Source organism: Clarias gariepinus, chromosome 1 (assembly GCF_024256425.1).
Source record: "Clarias gariepinus isolate MV-2021 ecotype Netherlands chromosome 1, CGAR_prim_01v2, whole genome shotgun sequence".
Lineage (NCBI taxonomy): Eukaryota > Metazoa > Chordata > Actinopteri > Siluriformes > Clariidae > Clarias > Clarias gariepinus.
In genome coordinates, this window is record NC_071100.1 from 2675001 (window position 1) to 2685062 (window position 10062).

The window sequence follows — 10062 nt, forward strand, 5'->3', positions numbered from 1 at the left end:
AAGACATTTTGGGCAATTTTATGCTCCCAACTTTGTGGGAACAGTTCGGGGATGTCCACTTCCTGTTCCAACATGACTGCTCACCATAAACACATGGATGAGCAAGTATGGTGTAAAAGAGCTTGACTGGCCTGCACCCCTGCATTATTTTTCATTATTTCATTATTATTCTTGTATTTTTTTCCATTTTTTATGTTATGACTCTCCTCTTAACATCTCGTGCTTGGTGGGTTTCGTTCAGACACTCAAGTTTCCTCCCACAGTCCAAAAACATGCAGATTAGTTCCCAAATTGCCCGTAGTGTGTGAATGAGTGAGTAAGTGTGAGTATGTGTGTGCCACCTTGTCCAGAGTGTCTCCTGGGATGGCCTCCAGACCCACGACCCAGTATGCAGGATGAAGCGGTATAGACGATGAGTGAGTGAAATCTGCTCCTGTCTCAAACTGAAGCGTGTCTCCTGAGACTTTTAGTAAATCACACACTGCCATCTACTGGCCATTCATGCAACTGCACTGGCTTTCTTTGAAATGCATTGTATGTGGTGGACGTTAAAGAAGACTAAAAAGGAGGGCTTTGAATCTGATGGAACCGTTGATAGGGTCAGAAGTGACAAGCTCACCAGCGCTCCTCCTGAAGATGAAGAATACTTTTGTAATGAGGAGAAAAAAGAGACAAATCAGGACACATCAGCTGTGACCACAGATGGCTGCATTGTTTCTCCGCTATTTGATTCTGGAACTTTCTTCTAGATTAGATTAGATTAGATTAGATTAGATTCAACATATTTTCTCAATATGTAAAGTCAAACATAGTCATTGGCTATATGTTTGTTCTGCTTATTATTTCCACTGGGTCCTATCTCCTCTTATTTTAACTCTTTTTTAACTTTTAGTTTGTTTTTTTTTGAGCATGAGAAATCATTTCCCACATGAACTAGACACTACAGTCTTTGGTAAGTAAAAGTCTTTGGTATGTGCTGGAGAAGACCTTATGAAGTGTTTCGACTCTCCCATTATCAAGACAAAATCTCAGCCACACACTAATGCATAAAATAAATGTTCTGAAGAAAAAAACATGTTTAATGTGTGGCATAAAACTTAAACTTTTTTTTTTTTTTTTACTTTTTGTGGTGCTGTAAGGTAGGTAAAAACAAGAACTAACTTTTCCCCCCTGGATATCCCATAAATAATAAACCTCTGTGTGGTATTAGAGGAATTCCACAGAGTGCCAGGTTTGTCCTTTGTAGTAAAATCTATGATGCATATTTAATATGTAGTCATACTGTTTATATCTATACATGTATTTATCCTGCACACACACACACTTGATCCTTCCATATATGACTTTCTATTTCAGGGTTTTTAAATGTAATTGGGTGCATTGATGTCACCCACATTCCTATTAAAGCGACTTCAGTAAATGAGGGAGACGATGTTAATAGGAAATCTATTTATAGTAGCAATGTACAGGTAACAACTTAATTTTTTTGTCCTTAACTATAGGTAATACTGTATGTGAGGCAACCCACATTATTACTAATGATGATGCAAAATGGCCAGGATCTGTGCACGATGCCAGATTTTTTTTCTACGAGTCATCATTATGCCAGACATTTCAGCAGGGTATGTTTTGCTTTATACAATGTTTTTTTGTTTTTTTTTACTATATTAGTATTGTACACTTGAATCATTACAGGACAGTACAATGGTTACTTGCTGGGGGACAGAGGATACCCTTGTCTGCCCTATTTAATGACCCCTACCCTGAACCTGATCCTGGACCACAGACACGCTTTAACCTGGCTCACAGCCGAACCCGGGCCGAGGTGGAGACGACCATAGGGATCCCCAAGTCTAGGTTTCAGTATCTGCGTGGGCTCTGGGTCAGTCCAGAGAGGGCATGCAACATCATAGTGGCTTGTGTTGTGCTTCACCACATTGCCACTATAAGAGGAGAGAGCCACCCTTCATTTCTTTATTTCCTGAAAAACAATGAAAGAATTTCTGTCGCAGCAGATGTAGGCTTTTCATCATCATCTTCATCCTTCATCCCTTTATCAGTATCTATAAGAAAAAACAACCCATAAATTCTCAATATTATCAAAGAAAAACCAATAATGCAGGAAAAAAACATGTCAAAGTAATACAACTAAGATCACAGTAGCCTAAACATCATATGCAGTTAAATACATTAAGCCTGCATAAAAACATTAGGCATGTTTATGAAAACAAATGGCAAGTTAAGCCAGCTTTCTGGAATACCCCCCTGGACACCACAGTCTATGTGCTGCAGAAGACCTTATGAAGTGCTTCGACTCTCCAATAAGTGAAAATAAGAACTAACTTTTTTCCCCCTGGATATCCCATAATATTTAATTTAACACTAAGCAAATATAAAGTGCAATTAACAATACACTTAACACTGCTTAATAATACAATAAACACCACTTCTTGATTTCATTACTTTATTATAACTCAATAAGTCAATAACATATTTTTATTCATCCACACTTAGCATCAGTCTTTTATTGGGAACTATCATCAATGTTACAGTATTTAATAAAAATAATTAAATGATATTTCATTTAAAAGTGAATATAACAGTTTTCATTTGTATAAATCATGTAATGTTTAAATAATTATGAGAGTATTTATGTATAGTTTTAGATCTAAAACACTTCAATCTCATTAAATACTGTGAAACAAACAATAATTCATATTAACATGTGAGTTTAATTCAACAAAAATACTAAATTAATAAACATTTAAAATTAACTTTTATTTGAACAAAATCAGGAATACAGCATGTGGTCTAAATAATGATGCAAAAATACATTCAAGACTTGCTTCGTGTTTAAAGAGGTTTATAGGGAAAGTGTCATTTTGTAACTGCAGCATCCAGTAATTAAGTTAAATAAGGATTTACTTTTCGATACTCGAGTAGCTCTGGTCAATTTGCATGATGGCATCTTTCACCCACACATACCCAGGGTCCGCACATATACGGCGACCATTTACTAGAATAAAACTTCAGAGAAAGAGAAAGTTTAAATCAGGGTTAAACTGCAATAATAAAATAATCTTGGTTTTAAATCTCCCAAACCTTCAGAAGGTTAACAAGTGGTAACAATAATTTAAATTTAAACATGTTTAAAGTTAACAATTTATTCTTATTTAAAAGTTTATTAAGAAGAAATGGATTGGAAACTTACATGATTCCAGGTTTGGTACATTCACGACCTGTTACTTCATATGATGTAATGAGTCGTGTAGGAATTGTATTCTTTTGATAACTGAAACAGCATTGGTTTGGTCCATTACCAACTGCAAAAAAAAATATATATATAATAATAATATTCTGATTAAATAATGGAGTGAGAATATACACAGCGTTACCGTAACCACCTCAGAATAGAGAAAAAAGCTGTTTCATATCTGTTTTAGTTATTTTATTTATGAGTAATAATAAAATAAGATATTTGAGGCAGTAATTCTAAAAGGTTAACACTAATGTTATTTAATAAGAATTCTATTCGAGTTTCTATTTTTCAGTTGTTTTGCTAATTTCTCGAGTTGTCACAGTAAATCAATGTGAATAGTCTTCCAAATAGTGTTCGGGACTCAGACACAGTCTCAGTGTTTAAGTCCAGGCTAAAAATCTATTTATTTAGCCAAGCATTTTTATAAATAGATTTGCCATAGGTAAAGGAGCAGATCTGGGGGACTCATGGACGTAGAGTATTATGGTGAACTGGTATGTTTAGATGCTGTCTTCCTCACTCTCTTTGATCACTCAGGTTTGTTGACGGTGAGGTGATTGTTTGCTTTCTGTTCCCCCTCATGTCTGTGTTTCCTTCTGGCTCTCCCTTTTAGTGATGATGTCATAGTTAGTCCTGCCGGAGTCTCTGCTTGCACTCTACAGTTAATATACATTCACATTATACTGTACATTACATTACTGTGACCAGTCTTAACTATTATCTCCTCTCTCTCCCTCTCTTTTCATCTTTCTGTGTGTCTCTCTCTCTCTCTGTCTCTCTCTCTCTCTCACTACACATGTCTGTCCTGAGCTGCCAGTGATCCAGACCCCCTCTGTCCTCTGGACCTGTCTGACTCTTCCTGTTGTCCCGCGTCTGGTTGGAGATCTCGTCACATGGATGCCCCGTGTGGTCTGTTTGGGATGCGTGTAGTGACTGGGGACTTTACCATCAGTGTTGCCAACTCGTCAGTAAGGAAAGTAGCTATTGGCTGTCGTAGAAGTTGCTAGAAGTCGCTAGATGACGTCATCACGTAATTTGCATAATGCAATTCTGTCATATGGCTTTCATAAAGTTACGTGACACTTATTTGAAGCTTGAAATATGGTAAGAATGTGTATTTGTATCTGACAAACCCATTTGTAACATTTCGACTTTTATCTCATAACATTGAGTTTATTCTTGTAGATTTACATTTTTTTTATTTTTAACGTGGCACTAAAGCTCCATCGTACCGTCGTAGTTTTTATACATAGATATATAAATATATATTACTATATATATCACCATTTTTTTCATATTTAGCAGATGTTTTTCATCCAAAGGGACTTATAAATGAGGACATTTAAAGGAATTAAAATCAACAAAAGAGCAAAGACATGCAAATGCTATGCCATGTCTCAGTTAGCTTATACACAGTGCATTTAGCAAATGCTGATGATGGAATAGAAAAAGAATAATACATGCTTATGGTACGCCTCTGTTTTTATTCATTTAATATATATAATAGCCTAAATAAAAAAACAGAAAAGCTAGTGTTATTAGTTTAGTTTTTTTAATGTCACAATTCCTACCCTCCTCCTTTACCCGGGCTTGGGACCGGCAAAAGTAACCCAAATGAGACACTTTGGCGGAGTATTTTTTGTTGTTGTTGTTTGTTTGTTTTTCTGTTGTTGTTTTTTTTTTGCTTGTTTTTTTTTATCTTTATAATCTTATAATCCACTTAGAACCTTAAAACATGAACAGTTTAACCATAACATTGTAACATTTTTTAAATACCATCTACATTAACAATTTATCAGAGTAGTTTAAATTTTTTTGTTTTTTCCAGACCCCCCTCAACACTAACACTAGTTAACACTAGTTAACACTGGGGGGGGGGGGGGGCTCCTGCGAGAGGACAGGCCTGTCTGTGAGTGCTTTGGGACGGGGGAGGGGCCGGCGGCGGCAGCTGCTGTGGCAAGTTGAGAAGAGTCAGTACAGACACATCAGAGTCTCCAAAAGTCTCCAGTAACACAAGAAAAAGTCGCCAGATTTGTTGCTAGTCGCTTTTTAAAAAAATTGTCGCTAGAGGGATTTGAAAAGTCGCTAAATATAGCGACAAAGTCGCTAAGTTGGCAACACTGTTTACCATCTGATAGTTAAAATTTATACAGATTTCCTCACACTTTTCAAATTCATTCAATATTTTTTTTATTCTGTAATACTGCTTTGCGATGATGACTATTGTAAAATTGTTATATAAATAAAAATGAATTTAACTGAATTGAAAATCAACCAGAAATCATAGTGACTTCGACTCCTAGCAAATGTTTAGTTGCATAAATTGGATAAGTGGCAGTTTGGAACTAAATGTAAACAAAAAGCTTTTATTAAGTATAAAAAGATTGATTTCCCAACATGCATCACTCAGAAAATAAAATGATGATAAAGAGATGGTCTTCTGAGTGACACTGAAGTGTTTTCCCTCTTATATTGAGATTGCAAGTTTATGCCCTGATGATGTCGCGGCTGGGAGTATGAGAGAGTAATATTTGGCCATGTTCTCAGGGACAGAAAGATGACGTACTCTCTTTTCCCTATCTGTCACTCCAGTGGGTGTTGAAGAAGTGTGGGGGTGGGGTGCCACCTAATGTTGCATGAGCAGCAATTTGACAACATGCCATTGTATGGTTTCAAGGAAGCATGTCCTTAATTTATATGGAGAAAATTGGGGTTCAATAAGAAAAATTATATAAGAGTATGGGATTAAAATGTTATCACTATCTTACGAGAGCCAGCTGTTGAGAAGACCTGGAGACAGAGGAGAACCAGCAGGAGACAGCGGGAGAACATGACTGATCTGCTGTAGAGCGAGAAACAGAAATAAAATCAACACAGAGCTCTGCTGCATCCACAGTGCCAAATCACACAATGACATCGATAAACACGTCAATAATTAACAAAACTCCTGGACTTATAATTTAACTTTGTGTTCATCATTTCCAATCACCCTAGTTCTACATGCACTTTTCTAGTAATCTTCATAAGTATTCATATGTTTATAATATTACAGTATGTGCTGCTCCTCCAAATTCAATGTGAGACGACACAGCAGCCTGATACACATCTGTCTAATCAAGACGAAACCCTTTATATCGAAACAAAATACACATTATACATATAACTTTTATAGCTACAAAACTAAACTGTACAGTTGCTTTACAATATTTGTGAGCATTTGTTTGTATGTTCTTCGTGTTTTAATGTTTTTGCTATGGGATGTCCTTTTTATGCTACTTTTAGTTTTTGTAAGGTATTAATTTAGTACTTATAAAATATAAAAATGTAGACAATGCTCATCTTTTTTTAATCTTTGTAATATGATTGATAAGAACAGATAGTGAAAGTACATTAGGTTGAGATCCAAGTCATAGAACCAGTAAAGGGTATTAATGTCTGTAGTGTGTGTGTGTGTGTGTGTGTGTGTTATGACTCTAGATAAACATTTTAACACTTTTCCCCCATCATGAGAAAATAAACCTACTGTATTTAAAAATGAATACAGATTTAACTCTACAGCTTTTATATGGAAACAGTGTTAAGATGAGACAGACATGAGAGAAAGTGAAGAAAATCTTACCAAATCTTTCCTTGTGAACTTTAATCTGTACTTGTCCCACACTGGTGTAGTACTGTGCCAGTAACTTTAGGGTTTTAGTCCCAGATTGTTTTGGTAACCGTCCACCATCAGAGTCACATGACCACACTGCTAACTATCGACCCAAACTTAGACCCCCAAAGTAGTCCTGAACCTGGAATACGAATTTATACAGAATTAATGATTCACTTGCTTTAGCTCCAGCAAGTTGTAACAATATTATTATTAGTAGTAGTAGTATTATTAGTATTACTGGATTAAAATAGAACTGATTTTCACAAATACGGTGACCTTCGGCTTTCATAGGCACTATAAAATAAAGCTTACACACAGCACTTGATTAGTTGTTGAGCATTACTCTAAACGAGGCTCAGATACACCCCTGAAGCCCTGCTTACCTCCTCACCTCCTGTGGGTGTTGAAAAGTTGAATATTCTGATTTGTACCATCTGGTGAAGAGATTTGTTTACGAAAATAACACGTTCGATTAAAGCTTTACCAAAGAGCAAAAAACTCACGGTTTAAAAAAAAATTTGGTTTTACAGTTGAAGGAACTCTTGCTCCATAAGCCGACCCTTTACACTGTTTACTGTATCGATCACTCTGTAAGCAATATTTTATTTGTTAAGCCCATTCTATGAAAAATTTAAAACATTAAATACAACTAGCAGAGCTGCCAGGGGGCACAGGGGCATAGTACTTAGCACTGTGACCTTGCATCTCCAGGGTCCAGGTTTGATTCCTCTCTTGGGTCTGTGTACAGACCTGTTTGCAGGTTCTCCCAGTGCTTGGTGGGTTTCCTCCCACAGTCCAAAGACATGCAGATTAGGCAAAATCCCAAATTGCCCGTAGTGTTGATGCTGAGCTGGCAACGTACCACCTTAAGTCACTGCCATAAAAACGATGAATATATCTCCAGGGTGGGGGAATCAGCTGAGCGCTGTTACACTCAAATAAAAAGAAGTAAAAAAAAAAAAAGTGTACAATGAAATTGTACCCTTACAATACCCAGATGATCATAAGCACAAATGCCTTGCTTTTTCCATAATTCACAAAAAGTCCCAGATACCGTGTCAGACAAGTAAGTGGAGATCCATCATAGGAGACTGATGATGGCTAAAGTATACACTAAAGTTCATACAGCTCATTGTAGTTTAAAACTGAAGCACCTGGAAGAAAAGGCTGGAAATATTTTGAAATGGATATGGTTCTACAATTATTTAAAAATAAAATGAAACAGGAGGGAAATAAGCTAAACAATGTTACAATGAAAAATCAAGTGGTATTAAACTGAAAAAAAAAAATTAAAACGTTTCAATACCCAGATTGTAAGAGTCCCCACCCTTTCATATTTTGGAATCTAGTAGTTTTAAAATCCACTATGAATGTACTATGTGGCCAAAGTATTCACTCGTCTGCCTTCACAACTATATGAACTTTAGTAGCCACCAATTTTTAAACCATGGGGTTGAAGCCGTTATAGCTACAAAGGGCCAACATCATATTAAACCCCATGAATTAAAAATTGGATGTTACTCCAATTCATATGCATGTAAAGGCAGGCGAACAAATACTTTTGGCAATATAGTATATATGTGTATGTCCTGGTCAGCCGAGTCTGTACACATGAGAACTTCAGATTCCTAATCTTGGCTGACAGGAGCGGTACCTTCTGATGTATCTCAACCTCAAGATCTCAGTGCATGCTGAGATGCTTTTCCGCTCACCACTGTTATAAGGAGTGATTCCGTGAGATACTCTACACTTCCTGTCAGCTCAAACCAGTCTGCTCTCTCTTATTATCAAGGTGTTTTAGCTTGCAGATCATCCACCTGTACAGTAGAATGGTTCTTTTTTCTCCATTTATCATTCTGTGTAAACAACTGCTGCTCCCAAGACATCAGACATCAGGCAAGTATCAAGGTTTGTGTGCGTAGAGTTTGCATGTTCTCCCCATGATTGGTGAGTTTCCTCTGGGTACTCGAGTTTCCTCCCACAATCCAAAGACATGCAAATTAGGCTAATTGGCATTAACAAATTGTCATGAGTATTGACCAGAATAGGAAAAAATGGAAAACAATAAAATGGACACCATTGGCCTCCACATTCCCTATTTGGGTTACAGAGGTTTCTTAATGAATGCATGGATAGAAAGTTCTAATTAAGTTAATTTAAGTTGTAGAATTACACAATAGAACTGCGTAATTTGGAGATTAATTAACAAAATTATTTCCTCCCATTTTTTTTAGTAAGACATTTAACATTTTGCTCTACCAACTTATTTCTTTCAAAGGATTAATCTTATTAAAATGACAATTAAGTAATAGTGGTACACAACAAAAAGAGTACATGTTCAAGAAGGGGTAAATACTTATAGTATATAATAACATGATGGACCTAAAGGCCAGATTAATATCTCAAGAGCATTTTCATAAACACAACTCTAATGACAAAACTGTACAACTGAGTTTTATTACAACACTTTCTATAAGTGAGTTAAATACACACATTATACAGTCTAAAGTGCTATACAGTGGAACCTCGGATTGCGAGTAATGCGGTTTGCAAGTGTTCCGCAAGATGAGCAAAGATTTTAAATAAATTTTGACTTGAAAAACGAGCAAGTCTTGGTACCGAGTATCATGTATCACGCATCCCATTGATGTCTTGACGCCGAGGAAACACCTGTCTGTCGAGATTTATTTTTTTCTTTTTTTTTTTAAGTAAAGTTCAGGTTAATAAGTTTTATTTTTACTTTATATTTTGTATTAATTATTTTTACGGATTTATTTTTTAGGCCAACCCTGCGAGGATCCTCAGGCATCCAGAGATGGACCAGCTCCAGCTGGATTCTGCTTTATGATGGTTTGGAGTTACACATGCTGATCCTGTGCTCCCAGTGATCCAGACCCCATCTGCCCTCTGCACCTGTTGACTCATCCCTGTGCTGAACTGGACTTTATGTTCATTTAAAGAACTTCTGTTATAATGAATTTATGCAACTTAAGCTGCATAACACACATGATGTTATATAATTTCTATGCGTTATCACCCAAATGAGGATGGGTTCCCTGTTGAATCTGGTTCCTCTCAAGGTTTCTTCCTATTGCCATCTTAGGGAGTTTTTCCTTGCCACTGACGCCTTCACCCTTGGCTTGCTCATCAA